The 18,800-nt window shown below is 42.8% G+C and overlaps 1 protein-coding gene and 1 long non-coding RNA gene across 8 annotated transcripts in view; one reads left to right on the forward strand and one right to left on the reverse strand.

Annotated features, from left to right (window-relative positions):
* The window catches only part of LOC132365864 (NUT family member 2G-like), a 65,689-nt gene that overhangs the window by 27,728 nt on the left and 19,161 nt on the right, over nt 1–18,800 (forward strand). The gene's annotated exons all lie outside the window — the stretch shown is intronic.
* Nucleotides 1–18,800, reverse strand: part of LOC132365866 (uncharacterized) — a 44,516-nt gene that overhangs the window by 22,774 nt on the left and 2,942 nt on the right. For all 6 annotated transcript variants that reach the window (XR_009503284.1, XR_009503287.1, XR_009503286.1 and 3 more), the window contains exon 2: nt 17,522–17,667. This is a non-coding gene — a long non-coding RNA (uncharacterized LOC132365866). The remainder of the gene's footprint in view (nt 1–17,521; nt 17,668–18,800) is intronic.

Genomic DNA, 18,800 nt, shown 5'->3' on the forward strand with positions numbered 1-18,800 from the left:
AAGGTATGCCTGTATACGATGGAATATTATTCAGCCTTTAAAATGAAGGAAATGCTGCTTTTTGTGACAACATGGATGAACCTGAAAGAGATTATGCTACGTGAAATAAGCCAGATACAGAAAGACAGCTACAAACACTTCAGGATGCTACTTTTATGTGGAATCTGAAATAGTCATAGATGTGGGGTGCAGAACAGTGGTTGACAGTAGATGAGGGCATGGGAAAATTGGCAGGTATTGATCACGAGGTACAAAGTTTCAGTTATGCAAGGTGAATAATTTCTGGAAATCTAGAAATGTGCATATAGTTAACAATGCTGTATTGTGTACTTGTAATTTGCTAAGAGGGTAGATCTGAAGTGTTCTCACCATAAAGAAAGAAAAAAGAAAATGGTAATTATATGAGGTGATGGATATGTGAATTGGCTTGATTGTGGCAATGATTTCAAAACTGTATATGTATATGTATATCAGAACATCAAGTTGTATATCTTAAAGATATATTTTTATTTCTCCATTACACCTCATTAAAGATGGGAAGAAGAAAGAAATGAGGTAATGATACATACTACAATATGGGTGAACCTTGAAAATTATGCTATGTGAAAGAAGCCAGACATAAATGGTCACATACTGTATAATTTACACTTATATGAAATATCCAAATCGATATATCTATAGAGACAGAAAGCAGACTGGTGACTGCCCAGGGGTTAGGTAGAAGAAAGCATGGGTAGGTCTTCCCTTTAAAGCAATAAAAATATTTTTGAACCACATAGAAGTAAGGGTTGCACAACATGGTGAATGTACTAAATGCTATTGAATCGTGCGAGTTAAAACGGTTAATTTTATCTCAGTAAAAAGTAAACCTTCTCCCCAAGTTACGTTTAGTGAATTTACTGTGTCCTGACAAGTCTTTTTTTTTTTTTTGTCATTTAAATTTATTTATTTATTTATTTATTTATTTATTTATTTATTTATTTTTGGCTGTGTTGGGTCTTAGTTTCTGTGAGAGGGCTTTCTCTAGTTGCGGCAAGCGGGGGCCACTCTTCATCGCGGTGCGCGGGCCTCTCACTCTCACGGCCTCTCTTGTTGCAGAGCACAGGCTCCAGACGCGCAGGCTCAGTAGTTGTGGCTCACGGGCCCACCTGCTCCGCGGCATGTGGGATCTTCCCAGACCAGGGCTCGAACCCGCGTCCCCTGCATTGGCAGGCAGACTCTCAACCACTGCGCCACCAGGGAAGCCCCTGACAAGTCTTAATATGAATCATATCGTTAAGAAGAAACAGCCTCAATTCACACCCAATAAACATTCAGTTTAGCGAGGTATCTGTTTTCTAATGGTTTTTTTAATGTCCTAACTTTAGCATACTACCCCATCCCTATTGTTGTGGTAGAGCAAATGGCATGAACCAGAGGTGGAAACCTAAATCAGACCTTAGAACTATAACTGAATTTTTGAGACAATGCAACGGCGGGGTTTACGTGTTTTTGCTTCAGCATGTTTGTACCTACAATTTCTTATCTTGTTCTACCTGACTTTTTTAAATCTTTAATTCATTTACCTTAAAATATGTAAATGGTTTATAAAAAGCAAGTAAATATCTATGTATTGCTAGAAAAGAGATAATTTAATGATGAGCTTTCTTTATTCGTCATATTTTATACTGTTAGAAGAATGAGGCTATCAACTGAATTCTGTCCCCCCAAAATTCATATATTCAAGCTCTAACAAAGTGATGGTATTTGGAGATGAGGCCTTTGGCAGGTAATTAGATTCAATGATGTCATGAGGATTAGGCTCTATTAGTGCCCCTGTAAGAGGAAACCAGAGAGTTTTTTCTGTCTCTCTCCACCATGTGAGGACACAGTGAAAAGACAGTTGTCTGCAAGCCAGGAAGAGAGCCCTCACCAGGCACTGAATTGGCCAGCACCGTGATCTTAGACTTCCAAGCCTCTAGAGCTGTGAGTTGTTAAAGTCACCAAGCCTATAGTATTATGTTATGGCAGCTTGAGCTATAAGAGTACTAAATGGAAGAGACATGGAGGAACCCTAAACACATATTGCTAAATGAAAGAGGCCAAACTGAAATGGATACATACTGTATGATTTCAGCTATATGACATCCTGGAAAAGGTAGGGCACTTAAACTATTCTGTATGATACTGTAATGGTCAATGCTTGTCATACATTCGTCAAAACCCATAGGATATACAACAGAGTAAACTGTAATGTAAACTATGGATATTAGTTAATAGGAATGTATGAACTTTGGCTCATCAATTGTAAAAAATGCCCCACACTAATGCAAGACGTTAATAATAGGGGAAACTTTGGTTTGGGAAATAGATGTGAGGGGGTGTATGGGAACTCTATATTCTGCTCAAATTCTCTTTAAACTTAAAACTACTCTAAATATAGTCTACCAATTTATTTAAACAAAATAAATCTAAGTTGCCTCATCATATTGTGAGGTTATTACCATCTTACAGTTTTTCTATTTGACCGACTTCTTTAATGTTCATTTCTATCTTCTTTTATCCTTGTAAAAAACATATCAAATGTTTTGTACTATTTCACCTCCCAGCCTATTATCTTTTTAGTTATATGTCTTTCATAAACTTTCATTGGAAACTACATGAGATATCCTTGACTTATTACACTCTATGCCCATTACTATTTTCACCACCTCCCTAGTAATGCTTGAACCTTGGCTATGACCCATTGTTACCTCTGGACAAATAGTTTCTGCTCTATTTTCTGTCTTCTGTCCTTCTGGGCCACTTCCACCTACCATCATTACCCAAAGAACTGACTTTACAGATTCTATATGCCAGTGTGTAAGACTTGCAGTGTTTTAAGAAGTATCCCAACTTCATGATGATGATTTGGGGTCATTACCAAAGCACTCGGGATCATACATATTATTTTAAGGTAGTTTTATAGGACAACGCACATTGGTTTTTTCCTCCTATTAACAGAGTAGGAAACTGTGGGTTGATCTGCAGCTATTTTGATTAAGAAAGCAGGATATGAACTCTGCTTCTTTGCTGGGGTACTTGGCACTGCTCCTTCTCTTGCTGGGACATATTTTGTGCCTTTACAGCCTGGCATCTAGGCGTCCTGATCAGACTAATGTTTGGCTTTATTGGATACGTTGACCAGTCTGATTGATATTCTGGTACATACAGGGTACTTGGTCATGGTTGCTCACCTCTGAACCTCAGCTTCATCACCTGCAAAGTGCAACTAATAGCTTATCCGCTTTGTGGGGTTTTATGGATTTGGCAAGCGTCATAGTGCCTGGCACGTGCTAGAGACTCAGGTGATGCAGTAATTACTCAAATTTGCATTTTCAGTGGATCCTTCCCACCTGGAGAAGGTTACTCACAGCAGCCTTGGGGGAGGAAGAGCAGGACAAACAGCAAGGGCAGCATGGGCCAAGGCAAGGAGGTGAGAACTGACACGCAGGGGGGCCTCATGCTGGTATCACCAGAGGGCCCAGAGTGAGCCAGGATGTGGGGAGAGACTGGCTGGTCAGTAAGACCAGGCCAAGAAGGGCCGTGTGAGGGGGCTTAGCTTTTACCTTGTGGTAGAGGCCATCCAAAGGAGAAAGTGGAAGATGGGTAGGTATAGACTTCTCCCTTAGGAATTGTCCTCGGGGTCTGTTTATCTCCTGGCAGGGTCCATTCAATGAGTTGGCCCCTCCAGCACATTCTAGAGAGGACTGGCCATGTCTGACCCTCTGGAGATACAGCCCTGACCTCCTGGCCACCTCACTGAGGAGAGGGCTCATGGGGGAATCAGCCTCACTCTACATATGTCCACCAGTCCTGCACCCTGGACTCCAGGACCACTCACTTGCAAGAGACACATCCAGCTGCCAGAGGAAGTGACATTTCCTGACTCATCTGGCTAAGAATGAGCAGAGTATTGCTGACCATTCCAGGGGCGTAGCTGCCACAGAAGATCAGGATGGGTACAAGCCATAGAAGATCAGAAGGAACAAAGGTCAGTCCACGTGGGAGCTCACATGGGCGCCTCACAGTCACCAGCATGCCCTCGAGTTTCCCTTCCAGCCCAACACACACTCCACCTGCCCACAGTCACCTGTGCCACCATCACACAGCCCCACAGAGCTCCAAACATCCTCAAACACACAAACTCCCTACCTATAAGCAGATGCCTGTGTGCCCAGAACCCTCCTGCTCCAATATACATGCACTACAAACCCCAATAAAATCACAGCCACAGTCTTGAATACAAAAACACACCCCCAACGGCCCCCGATAATCAAACACCGAAATCCTCATATCCCACAAAAGTCCACCCAACCCCATATAACCCCCCAATGCAAACACACAGACCCTTCAACAATAGCCAAATACATTCAAACCAAACTCACATACTTCTTAATATAAGACACAACCCCCCAAATCCAAATATAACACATACAGTCCCCCCACAGCTGTGAACATCCACATATGAACAATGCCTCAGAAGCTGAGACAAACACAAAATACCATCAGCGAGACACAATGTTTCCAACCTTCTCCTAAATACTGCCCCCACAACACATGATGAACTCACACCCCCAATACAAACATACACCCATCTCCCTCTTGAGATACTCTAAACAGCCTCTGTCACATCCCCTGATTATACACACACAGCTAGCAACCCCAATTTACACTGACAACCCCAGTCTCTGCAAATTCCTCCACACCAAAAATACACTCCCTAAACTCTTACCCTACAGGATGAGCATATGTATAACCCCTATACTCTGAATACACACAGATCCAACACACAAAGCATTAAAATGCATACCCCTACCTCTTCTCAAGTGCCTGCACACTGAGCCTCAAAACACCCAGAACCAGCCCCACCACCCAGCCGCACCATGCTACACCAACCGTACACTCATAAAGGCACTCAGGGCCTTCATCTCTCCCCAGATCACACATACACAGTCTCTACACAGCTTTACTATTACCCCAAACCATCCTATACCCCAAACATACATCCATGAGTTCCCCACACAGCCCTAACCCGTGACAGAGGCAGCTCTACCAGGGGCATCATGGCACCCCGAGCGGGCAAATGCCGCTGAGGTAAGTGCCTCCTCTGTTGCTGCAATTCTTGCTGCTGTTGCAAATCATCCCTTGACCCCACCGAGGCTGACCGGGACACCCTAAACAGGAAGTGGCAGCATATGAGTCAGGGAAGAGGAAAACTCCCTCCCAGGTATTCCCTGTCACCATCCACTGCACCGAAACATCGGATGACCAGCATGAACAAGAAACAGAGACATGTAACTATACCGTGATGGAAGTGCAAATTTTTCTAGAAAAAATTTCTCCAAGGGAAGGGGGAGAACTGTGTTCCCCCTAATTATAAAGCCATGCTGTTACAATTCAAAGAAACGTCAGATACGGTACAACAGGCATTGGACTGCATCCATGTTCTAGCTAGATATGAGAAAGATAATTTTTCTGAAGCCCCAAATCTCGCTTGCCAGTAAAGGCACATGGGCCCCGCTGCCCCATCGGCCAGGAACCCAACAGAGGACCCTTAAGGGATATAGGGACTTCTGGGACCCTTACTGGTCTCCACCAAGGGGTGGTGCTTCACACAGCTCCATCCTTCATGAGATGACTAACAGACCTCCCTGTACTGGCAGCTCTGGAGATCGGGGTCCCTAATGACGTAACCCTGGGACAGCCCAAGCACAAGGTAGACATTTTTGCTCAGACTCTTCAGCAGACTGGAGTGATGGGCAGCTCTCACCTCTCCGAATCCTGTACCCTGACCTCTGCCAAGGCCTCTGCCTTAGGGACCTGGCAGATCCCTGGAGCGTGGCCCTCCTCTGGGACAATTGCCCATATACTTCTCTAATTATCCTTGGGACACACATAAACATCTTTTCTTATGGCTCTCATTGACAACTGGAGCTCAAATTACACTGCTTCCTGGGAAACCCTTCAATTATAAGCAAGGGCCACACGTTAGATTACAACGCATAATAGTCAGGGGAGTAGAAAGCATTCAACTTCCACTGAATGTCACTACTGAAACAATCTTTATTAAAAATCTTGTAGCGCTGGTAGCCCCTTGGGCCCTACCCTTTCCCATTACAGCTATGGAAGCCTTGATGTACCGCAACGCCGTGTGGAACAAACCCAAATCCCTGGTCTTCCTGGTGGAAGCTGAATATTGGGAGCCCATAAGACTGCCACCCAAGACAGTAAATATCCCCCAATAACATGTATGACAGGGGGCTGTGGGATTGCAGCCCAAAATTCAAAATTTATGACAAGAAGAAGTCATTAAACACACCATTTCTCCTTTTCAATTCCCCCATTTGGCTGCTATTAAAGCCTGCTATTAATGAGTGGTGCCTTATAAGCAACTACTGAAATATCAATGCTGATCCCCACTATTAAGGCTCCCATTTCCAACACTGTCCAGTTAATTAAGGATATCCAAAGGGCTCCAGGGAATTACTTTGCTGTGACAATCTCGCTATTATGTTCTATTCAGTACCAGTTATTGAGGAGTCCCAGCTGCAGTCTACTTTTACTGCAGAAGGCACCCAGTATGTTTTAACCTGTCTGCCTACTGGCTATCTTAACAGCCCAGCTATTGCCCACAGTCTTTGCTGGCAAGACCTGGTGTCCCCTTGCACCGTCTGGCACTATACTGATGTTCTAATCCAGAGCCCCTCAGGAGATTGGTGCACGAGGCCCTAACATGGTTGGTGACCCATCTATAACATACAGGTGGGCTACTGCCCCACAGAAAATTCAAGGGCTGTCCACAACTATTACATTTCTGGGCATTAACTGATCCTCTAAAAGCCAGGAAGTTCCTCTTGCAGCTAAACCTCAGCTGTTAACTATTCAGCCCCCCAACACACTATATAGCAAGCCCAACTCGTCTTCCTTAGGTCTCTTCACACTTCGGAGGCAACAAATACCACACTTGTCCATCATTGGTAGACCCATTTATGCAGCCACGTACAAACCCTCCATATTTTACTGGCGAAGAGCTAAACAATAAGCTTTATAGCAGGCACAAAGGTCAATTAGTCAAGCCCTCCCACTGGTTCCCCCTGGCTGCTCCTTCTGGGCTGAGAATGGACTGTGTGTCCCGGAGCCTTTGCACTAACACAGCTACTCCTAGTTGCCTGTGGGCTTCGGGACCAGACGGCTGCTCTCTACACCACTACACCCCCTCAGAACCGATTTGGGAACTGGTTCGTTGGTTTTGGTCTTGGTTTGGTGTGCACTGATGCCAGAGTTTGCTTGCGTCTTTTGCGTTTTGGTGTACAAAACGGGAAATACTCCATCTACCCTGAAGGAGAGCCCTTTGGGGCCTATATTAGATAAATGGGTGAAACATAGCCCTGAGCCTATGACTAAGAATCACATGATATACTATTGTAATAGGGTGCGGACCCAAAATATAGGATCAGAAGGGCGGTAGCCCCTGAATGGCTCACTCAACTTTTATAGGATCTCGCAGTTAGAAGTGTTTTGCAAAACAGCAAGCTGCACTGGCAGTTGTTCCAACTGCCCACCCTCCCCCCATGCCGCCATCATATTCACCACCTCCTGTTTCCCCTACCCACGGGGATCAAATAGAAGTTTCTGTGTTAACCCCCAGAGCACAGGAGCCTGATTTAGTATCACCATCTAAGACTCCACAGGCCACCCAATTTGGACCAGGAGCCACTTCCACAGCAGGGCAATTTCCCTTGTGCTGACAACCTATAAGAGGCCAGGCGACGCCCTTGGACCTGAGGCGTCCGATTCTAATTTCCCCACAGGAGCCCCAGGGAACTTTGACAGTGGGGGATGAGTTGATTGACTCTCCAATAGATACCACTCCCCAAACCCTCCCAGTTTATCTTAAGAGGCTTGTAAATAGTAAACAAAGGGGAAACAAAGTCATCCTAGGAATAACTTGCCTGTATCTTTGAGATGCAAATGTCCTTTCTGGTCTTCTCAGGAACCGTCATCTCTGCCATCTTTTTAAAATGCATCTTCTTAAAAGAGGGTAATTTAGAAATTGACTTATCAAGGATAAATAAAAAACCTAAGTGTCTTTTCTGTAAAAATTCAGCCATCTAGACAAGTGAGTTTGATTTTTTCCATCTGTCAGAAACCTAATTTGAATCCAACCTCTTTTTGCAAACTGATGGGTTTCACATGGCTGTACCTGACTCCGTGCTGAAATTGTGAAATGACAACTATGACGTCTCTGTATGTTTGTGTCCTTGTATGTGTCTTTGTCTTTGGATAACATTGCTGAGGTTGATTTGTGGATGAGCTCTATTTAATTGGCTTAAAGAAAAGTGAGCACTTACAAACCAAACTATTCTAAATACAAAAGAAATTGAGCTAAATGAGCTTCAGGTTCATGTGAACTGGGAAATATTTAGTATTAATTAAGACCTGGTATTAATGTTCGTTTGTTGATCTAATTAATATAGACATGCTGTTAGAGTCATCAACATTAAGTATAATACTTTTATTGTGCCTAGGTTTAATATAAGCTGAATAAAATCTTGTTATATCTATTGCAAATTTGTCAGCAGGGAAATAATCTGATGTGAAGAAACTTTTTTTTTTTTTTTTTTTTTTTTTTTGAAGAAACTTTTAAGGAAAGAAAATGCAAATGAAATAAGAGCTTTAGGTGAACTTTTTAAAATACTTATCTTTTAGGAAGGTCTATCTAAAATTAGTCTCTCCAGATATTTGACCACTTGAAAGTCAGAATTGTGCTAAAATAAGTGACAGAAGCTTTATGGAAAGTGGACCCTGAAAAAAAAGAGTTCTGTACGTGGTCAGGATTGACTAAGTTTAACTGAGTAAATTTTAAAAGTAAGCTGGTGCAAAACCTGAATTTCGCTCTTCTCTCTGTTAAGAAGACAAGGTTTCTTAAGATTTTGGACTGCTTTTGATACCAGATTTTAAGTTTTTCTACCTTTTAAGAGATCTGTTCTGTACTTGCCTTTGAAATCTTTTGTTGGTACTTTGGCTAACTGAATAACTATTGTTTCACAGTGACATGTGATCCTACCTGACTGTTTTTAACCCTTTTCTTATTTTTCGGACAAAACTTCCCAAATCAAATTATAATGAAGTTCCTTTGACCTCTAGCTAACTTTGGGGTGCTTCAAAGGGCCCCTGAAACACCCCAAAGAGATATTAACTAATAAGGTTGACTTGGTATGTTGAATTACACGGGAAGTGTTGTCAAATAAGCAATAAATCTTCTTAGGTTACATTGTATGCCAAATGATACAGGTATTCTACAGATTATATGGAGTTCCTAAAATTTGGTATGTCCTGGTAAAATGTGACCAGTCAGAATTCTCTTTATTATCTGAAAGTGTTGCATGTCACCGCAGTAACCACGTTACTTTGTCAATTGCATCGTAATCAGATTTAAACGTGCCTTCTCTTTGTTTCTTTCCAAGTAGCCAAATGTATGTCTCAGCCCACTCATCGTTGTAAAAATAGACATAGAAGTCTTTCAAATGCTGTTTTACCAGGAAGTTACTGATGTGTATGTGCCGTTTACAGTGATTCTGTATATACTCCCCAGCTTCAAAAACACTTAGAACTGCTGCTGTGGTTTCTGGAAGAGTCAGTTGTCGGTTCCTCAATTACACCTGTGCAGCTCGGGTCTGAGTTTTTAAAGAACAGTTAACTTTTAAAGAAGTTTCTTTATCAAAAGAGCAGTTTGAGTTATAGCCATGGTTTTTGCTGGGTTAACATTGGCTTCAGTTAAATCGTTTCAATTATAAAGTAAGTATAACTATGGTGAAGAAGCTTGTCTCATTTTTAAATGCTGAATCACATTTTATTTCTTGAATTAATGCGATAGAAACGTCAAAATTCCGGACCACTGGAATATGCCAACTTTTTTGTTTTGGGGTTGTGTGTATAGTTTTTGTTGTGCTGATTTGTTTGCTTGTTTTTTAAAGAAACTGAAACTGCTATGTCTGCTAGTGGATGAAAATGCTTTGTTTTGCTCTGAAGATTCTGAAATTATTCAGGCATATCGTGGTTCATAGATTACAAAGAATAATGCTAGTTAAATGCCAATGAACTATTTTTACTCTTTTTATACGAAATGTACAAATTTCGGGGGGGGGTGATGGTGGCAGCGGTGCCTCTTACTACCTTATGTAAAACACTTGAACATTTCCATCAATATTGCCATCATCTGTTTAATACTCCCAGTATATTTTCTCAACGTGTTTACCTGAAGTGGTATGGAATGACATAATAAGCAATAAAATCTGGATTACACCAAAAAAAAAAAAAAAAAAAAAAGTGCCTTCTTAAGTCTTTCGTCATTGTACACAGTTACGGTTTCACTCTGATGCCTCTGCAAAAATGCTTCCTCTTCAAGAAGATTTATAGAAGGGACCTTTGGATAAATACAAGTTTCTGGTTTTCAGACCATAAAGGTGAACTGGGTAAGATCTTGAAGAATTCTAATGGGAAACCTGATGGCTTCATAAAGCTGTTAACAAAAACGATTAGGTGCACATGACTGGGTAAACTGGTGACTATGGTTATAATTTTTATGGTTTCTATCTGAAAAATGACTGCTTTAAATCTGTGTTTTCCAGGTGTAAGCAAAACCCTCCCCTTAAACTAATTATGACTTACAGTAATTTGTTAAATTATACCCTTGTATGCAGAATTGAAATATTTATCTTTTTCTCTCTACCTGGTTGATCCTGCCAGTAGCGTATGCTTGTCTCAAAGATTAAGCCGTGCATGTCTAAGTACGCACTGCTGGTACACTGAAACAGCGGACGGCTCAATAAATCAGTTATGGTACCTCTGGTCGCTCGCCATTGCAATTGGATTACAAGTAGTTACACTGATCATTGTTCTTTGTTTCCAGATTGTTTGCTCTTTGTGTCTCCCTGCTGCACTGTGTCTTTGTTAACGTTACTAGCTGCATTACTTATATCCTGTCTACTTTATAAGATGGGTGTCTCCAGTATGTAACCAGGCCTCCAACAATACTTCTATGGCTAAACATCTTGAGGAAATAGATCACATTTATAACGTAAAATAATTGTAATAGTGTGATTCTAGGTATGGGAGGAAGCAACAAGGGAAAATATCTCCTGGATCATAATTAGATAGAGGATCCAGAGGATCTTTAATTATCAATAGGGCCTAGTCCAAAAACTAGCACCTGGAGTGGCATATCAAGAATTCTCCCCTGACCTGGGATGAGCCTCCCAGCACCGTGGGACAAAATTTGATCCTGAAATGTCTCCCAAATATTGGTCAAAATCCTGACCAAGAGGAGAGGATCTGAGAAATGGAATATTGCCTGACCCATCAGTCATCAGCGATTGCAGCCCTCCAACGTGAGCCGGTGAGCCCTGACAAAACTCAGGATATGAGAATATAGGATACAGGCCCCGGGTAGCTGAGGTACATAGCAAATGAATGATTTCAGTGAGCCCAGACTCTTGCATCTTCCCATACATAGAAACTGCTAAATTCCTTAACTTGAGATGCTGCCTCCCAGGCTTGAAGCTCTCAAAATTCCCGTCAAGTAGATCATAACTCTCAACTTTTAGGCTGAGAATTTTTTTTTAAGGCTACAGGTGTAAAGGAGACACTTTCCAGAGAGGAACAAAAAAAAAAAACAAACAACGTTTGGAACACTGGCACCGATGGTGGACACTCCCAGAAAGTTCCATCTGACAAAGCAATTAGAAGGGCCGTCACCCTTTTTTCCACAAGACTGTGGAATGGACATTGACAGTAGGGAATTGGAACAGGGAGGAGCCAAATCTGACTACACGTTGGATCTGTTTCTTTTACTTTAACCTTTGCCTTCCGCTGCTTTTGTTCACTAAAAGGATACTGTCTGTACATAATGGCCTGCCTCAGGGAATCCTGTTCCTCTGCCTGAATGTTAAACCAAAGTGCCTTTGTTCAGGGAAACACAGGGACTCTGTCCACCTGTGGATGGCTGCAATTAAGAAGAAATGAACACATCCCCTCCCTGAGGCTGGCCATTCCAGGGGATATTCGCAAAACTTATGGCCCTTTTACTTTACCTCCTCATCTCCTCCCCCTCTCTGTGCTATAAAAGAAACTGGCATCCAAACCCCGATAAGATGGTTATTTTGAGACTTTAGTCCGCCGTCTTCTCGGTCTGCTGGCTTTCCGAATAAAGTCATATTCCTTGCCTCAACACCTCATCTCCGACTTATTGGCCTGTCGTGCGGCAAGCACAGCAAGCTTGGACTTGGCAACATCTTTACTCAGGACACGGTGTCACAAAAGGGGACATTGTTTTCTGTTTGTGTGTTTTGTTTTTGTGTTTTGTGTGTGTTTTTGTTTTGGGCTGCGCCACGTGGCTTGTGGGATCTTAGTTCCTCGACCAGAGATCGAACCCGCGCTCCCTGCAGTGGAAGCTTGGAGTCCTAAGCAATGGACTACCAGGGAATTCCCATGGGACACTGTTACCTTGCAGTCATGGTCCTCACCTTTGTGAGACAGAGGTAGTAGTGTAGCAGGGTGGAGAACGTTGTAAAGTTTAAGATAAAGATTAGGTGGTGAAAGCAGGATTTCACAGGAAGTGAATCTAGTGACACTTGCAGTGAAACGTTGTCAATTCAGAGTTAAGAAGACTGCGGACAATGTGTGGAGTTTGCAAATAAACGTCATTTCCTAGAGTCAAATCTGCCAAGGCTTCCACTAAATTTGCAGTTGTGGCTATAACCTTAAGACAACTGAGATAGGCATAAGCAACTGACTCAAGTTGCATGCTATAATAGGCAATAGGCCTATGTTTACTACCATGCTCACATAGTTCTGCGGGGCCTGATTATGCCATTCATGCACAAATCAAGTAAAAGGTTTTGAATAACCTAAAGTTAATCTATTAGGTAGAGATCTCTTTGCTAACTTAAAAGGGCTAATATATTTTGCCTCCAGTGGAGATCTCACCTTAAAGTTTCCGGATCAACCTGAACCTGATCATTTGGGTAACCCTAAGGCAGGCAGCTCTTGCAGTGCTTGTTTTAGCCTTATAAAAGCCTGCTTATGTTTATCTTCCCAAGCAAAGGATTCAGGAACTAAATCTTTAATAAGTTCATAGAGTGGACGAGGTAACAGAGAAAAATTTGGAACCCAGAGCTTGCAATAACCAGCTAAACCTAGAAATCCACAATGCTAGCCTAGCACTTAGTTGTGAGTCTAGGAAGTTCCTGTATCAGCCGAATTGTCTCTGGAGATAGCTGAATTCCTTCAGTGCTTAGATTATGTCCTAGGTAATGAACAGTGTCTAGAGATAATTGTAATTTTTCCTTTGTGTTCTTTCTCAGCTAACTGTTGCAGCAAATAAATGGAATCTTTTATGCATGCCTTATGGAATCTTTACAGTAGCTGAGTACAGCAGGAGGTTATCTCCATATGGTAAAAAGGTGGATTTCTCAGGGAACTAGAGGGTACTTAAATCTTGGTGAAGTACTTGGGAGAAAAAAGAAGGGGTCCCAGTGAACCCTTGAGGCATAAAAGTGCAGGTATATTGTTTGTTGATTGTTCCAAGTAAAGGCATATAGATATTGGCTGTTGGGTCTCCGGGATGCTGAAGAAAGGTGAACAAAGGTCTCCAACAGTACACCATTCCAAGTCAGCTGAAACTTGTGACAGAAGGGTGGCTAGGTTTGGAACAACAGGAAAACAGGGAATAACTATTTTTATTAACAGCTCCCAAGTCCTGGACAAATCGCCATCCTGCCAGGTTTCCAACCAGGCAAGACTGGCATGCTGCAGGGACGAGTACAGGAATGACTACCTCCCGGGAAATTAAGTCTTCTACAAGAGCTGTGAGACCTTGTATGACCGACCGCAGGCTTTAATAGTTGTTGAGGAAACCTAGGGAGAGGTTTAGCTACATCTATCTGAATCTTTATAGGTTTGCATTTTTTTATTCTTCTGATGTTAACACTGTCAGAAGTAGCCCCCAAATTTTCAGGCATCTCCATCAAATTAGAGAACTTGTGCTGAACTTCCTCTTTTATGTCCAGGACAGATTGTAAGGAACATAAATAATCAGGTTCAGGTTGATCAGGAAACTTTAAGGTGAGATCTCCACTGGAGGCAAAATGTACTGGCCCTTTTAAGTTAGAAAAGAGATCTCTACCGAATAGATTAACTGGCGCTATACTGCATAGCAAAAAGGAATCTTGGTTGAGATAAAAATTCTCTCTGAACTTTATTAGGTACTCCCACTATGGAAACATCCTCTTGACTCAGAGGGACCTGTTGTTCTTTGAGGGTGAGATTTAGAGTAGAAAGCACAGATCTGGTTAGGGCTAGGGCTAGGGCTAGGGATAGGGTGTTAAAGGGTTAGGTAATTACATTTACAGTTAGGGTTAGGGTTTAATGTAGATTTCAAAGTAGAATATGAGAGTGGGGTTTAAAGTAGAAAGCATAGCTCCAGTATCAACTAAAATTTGGCAGTTTTTCATTAATTTTCATTCTATTTTCCTCTGGGCTGTTTAAGGTAATTGCTCGCAATCGTTTACCAGAGAACCTCTGGAGTTCTGCCAACTAGGGGAGAGGGTCATGGGGGGGGGCCCTCCCTTTGAGACAGATATGACAGCATTTGTGAAGAGTTTGCATAGGACCTTTGAGGACACCTTTTTTCCCAGTGTCCTCAGTGATTACAAATGAAACATCAACTTTGGGTCATCGAATTGATCATGGACCCCTAGGAGGTTGTAATGGGGGAGGCCTAGGTGTTATTTTGTGTCTCTTGCCTTAGAGCTGTTGTAACTGTAAGGCTATGAGCTTGGTGGATTTCTGTTTGTGATCTTACTCCAAGGTCCTTTCAAAATGCTCAGCTACAGTCAGGAGTTCAGTCAGGCCTACAGCCTCCCAGCCTATTTTCTGCCCTTTTATCAATCCATTAATCTCAGAAGATAATCCATTTACAAAGAGGGCAGTTAAAGTAGGCTGAGTGGCCTTTTTATTGCTTGCAACCCCAAATGCTGTAAAAAGAGAGCCTACAAACTGGCTCTAAAGTCTTCCACAGATTCACCTCTCTTTTGTTTGTATGAGTGAATAATAGACCAATCATTATTAGGCCAATTAATAATAGACCAAGTGTGAGCAGGGAAGATTTTAGGAATAGCTTATAAAAGGTTAGTTGTTATTCTGCAAGCCTTTTTAGGTCGAGGACCTTGAATATCATCCTAGGGATTATGTCATTTTGCTTCCCACGTCCATTCTGGGGCTTCCCCCAGTGCTACCAACATGTGTACAAACGGATAAAGATCTAGCAGTTTGGGGACATAGGCCGTGACAGTGACTCTAAATTCTTCAAAATAATGTTGGGGGTTCCTCCCTAGGTTTAGAGAATTCTTTGACTATAGCTCTCAGTTCAGTCTTTGACCAAGGGGTAAAGGACACCTGAGGGGGCTCACCTGCAACCTCAGGTAGTTTTACTTTAAATGGCAATTGTTAAATATTCTCTTGGGAATAGAAAAGTATTTCAGATAGAAAATGAGTAAAACAAGAGTACTCAGGTGAAAAAGGAAAGGGGGGGACAGTAGGAGTTCAATCTGCAGTCACATCCGTCCTATGGTCTTTTGTTTCAGGTACCTTTTGTCTCTTCAATTTTTCATTAGCTTTTTGTTCTAAGTCTCTAAACGAAGCGATTTTGGAATCTTGAAACCTTCTGTAAACTTTTACGTACCAACTAAAGCAGGCACCTCATTCTCCCTGTCCAATTTGGGAACACTTGCTCTCTAGTGTTTTCCTTAAATGAACAATCTTGTCTAACTGGAACATTCCCCCCAATGACCATTGTAATTCTAGATCAATATTAGTATAATTTTGCCATCTTTCTAAATATCTACAGCCTCCAGGACCATAGTTCTCAAATATAAAATAAGCAGGTGTGCCAGAAGCTGGCATTCTCAACTCTTTGTTGATAAAGGATCTCATTTCCTTAGCTAGCCTTTGTCAACCCAAAAGAACACACAAAAGAACTGCGCCTTAATATATCAGCAGTAACAAAGAGATGTCACTATGTCCTGGCCAAAAGAAGGCCTGGTATGCACCACCACCAATTCCCAGGGATCCCTGGACTGAGGAAAAAGATCCAACCAGCAAATCCCAAGGAATGGGGACTGCAAACTGATGCCAAACAAAATGGAGAACTATAGCTGCCACCGACAGTTCCAAGCATGGAAACTGAGGGCTGATTCCAAACAGATGGGGAAGTGCAGACTACACTGCCAGCAGTGCCCAATGTGGAATCCAGGGAACAAAATTAGGGGCTAGGGTTTCCCACTCCAAAATATACTGGCAATAACCAAGAGATGTTACTGTGCCCTGGGAATTTCCATCTGAAAGGCTAGGGGTTTGGCCTCAGGGAGAATCCTCTACCAGCCAAACTGACCTGCCCTGTAAAGGAAAGCCAATTAGATTGCGAGCACAAACTCAATCAAAGAGAATGGAGCTCAAACCAAGAGGAGCTTACCAACAACCTTCAGGAATGGCAAGAAAGACAGTGAACTCAAAGGAGTTGTGGGCACCACACCTGTTTCTCCTTGTCCCAAATGTTATCAGAAATTTGCTTCAGATCCCATCACTGCCACCAATATATTTATCTTTTTCCTTTTAAAAAGATAAGCATTTAATCATAAAATTATCCTGTTAGCAGGAGGAATCATAAGAGTGGATCTTAGAAAAGTGCACATACATATTTTGATACAGAAAATTTCTGGAGGGATACATATTCAACTGTTAGCGGCCACCTCTGAATGCCACCAATGTATTAAAACACGAAATTTAACTGAGTAAATGTGAAGATTTACTTTGAATTTTGAATAAATTGGCTTTATTAAACGATTCATGAATCAGGCAGCATCTCAACTGACCGAAAGGGAGATACTCCAACGGGTTACACAACATGGAAGGCTTTTTGTTTTTTGGCCACGCCACATGGCATGTAGAAATCTTAGTTCCCCGACCAGGGATCGAACCCATGCCCCGTGCATTGGAAGAGCAGAGTCTTAGCCCCTGGACCACCAGGGAAGTCCCAGAAGGCTTTCAAAGTAAAGAGGGTGGGACAAGGAAAGAAAGTCATCATCAAGGGAAAAAATGAAAGTTCACTGGAGGAAAGTGAAACTTCAGGTGACAATGGCTTCTCATTGGCTAAACTGCGGAATTCTCTATTAGCTATTTCTATTTTCTATTTCTTGTTGCTGGCCAGGAAGGAAGTCTTCCCTCCTCCAGCTGGGGTAGTAAAGTGGTTGCACTTCCTGTTTGGGGTCAGTAAATAACCTCTTCCTGTTGGGGTAATGGATGATGAGTGACACGGCATGAGAGCTCCCTCTATGGGCCTTCCAGACTCCAATTCTAGTTGAGGTTTCCTTTTGTTAACATTCACAGCATGTTTTATTGGCAGGAGGATTCACAATGAGGGAGAAAAGGCCACAAGACTCACCATAAAGAAGGCTCAGAAATTCCTGGGTGGGTCCAAGGGAGGCACAAGGTGGCTGTGGGGTCAGCCTCTGGCCACAATGATCACATGGTTCCATCTGATGGGTCTGCAGCTCGATGTGGAACAGTGAATAAGAGGGTCAGTTCATCCTATCAGAGAAATATGAAACTGAGATAAGCTTCCCACTGCTAGAAGCATCTTGAGCCTTTAGAAAAGAACAGAGAACATGGCTAAAGGGTTTGGGAACATCAGAGCCATATCTCCTCAGAGTGGGACTCCCCAGGCTCTCCAGGTCTCAGTCCCCAACTCTCCCTCAGGGACAAAGCCTCCCCACCCCTGTCCTTGTCAGCTCACTGATCCCTAGAGGTCCTGCCTATCCCTGAGGACTAAGGTTTCCATGGAGACAGGTTGGTTGAGACCTAGTGATACAGTTGACCAGCCTGATACGCAACAGTTCCCACCACCCTGGGGCAGTTGGGCTCAGGGACACGTGGCTCTGGACCCCATGTGGAGGGTGTCCTTGCACGTCAGCTGTGCCCCAGAAGAGCCAGTAATGCCTGTAGCTGTCCAACTGATTCTCAGGGTATTTTCCTGGGAGAGCCCTTGGTCATCTGACCCCCTATCCAGGAAGCCCCGTGACTTTCTGACTGCTGCCTGTCACGCCAACAACACACCTGTGAAGGTTCTGCTCTGCATGGCCATCTGTCCACCAGGCCCCCCCTTCTAGGGACCCAGATGCTAGGACCACACAAATGCTGAAGGAGTGTCCACCTGCCTAAGGTACAGACACCCCTGTATCCATCTGCATGATTTCTACTGGGAATCAACAACATTGATGGGGATTCTTTGGCCCTAAAGAACAGACCAACCTGATAGGAGCAATGCAATGATTCACAATTACCAGGGTCAATGCACATATACAGGGGCCCATAGCCCCAGATGCCCCACTCACAATTCACATGGGTGTCCCATACGTATCCACCGATGCCCAAATATTCTTGCTTCGTACATACATACATCCAAACACGCACATCAGTGGTCTGCTGGTAAGTGCTAAAAAACTCTCCGAGAAAGGTGGGAAAGACTTCACTTATGCTATCTACGTGGTATAAATATTCCCAGCATGACCAATTTCAAGCTACCCACCTGACATCACTGAACACAGAGCTGGGAAGAGATATGCACCATTGACTATCCCAAGATAGTATGAACCAGTTCCAGCACATCCCATACCTTTTCCTATGAATTTGTGCACACAATCCACTTACACCCCAAGTAGAAC

This window comes from Balaenoptera ricei, chromosome 5 (genome assembly GCF_028023285.1).
Source record: "Balaenoptera ricei isolate mBalRic1 chromosome 5, mBalRic1.hap2, whole genome shotgun sequence".
NCBI lineage: Eukaryota > Metazoa > Chordata > Mammalia > Artiodactyla > Balaenopteridae > Balaenoptera > Balaenoptera ricei.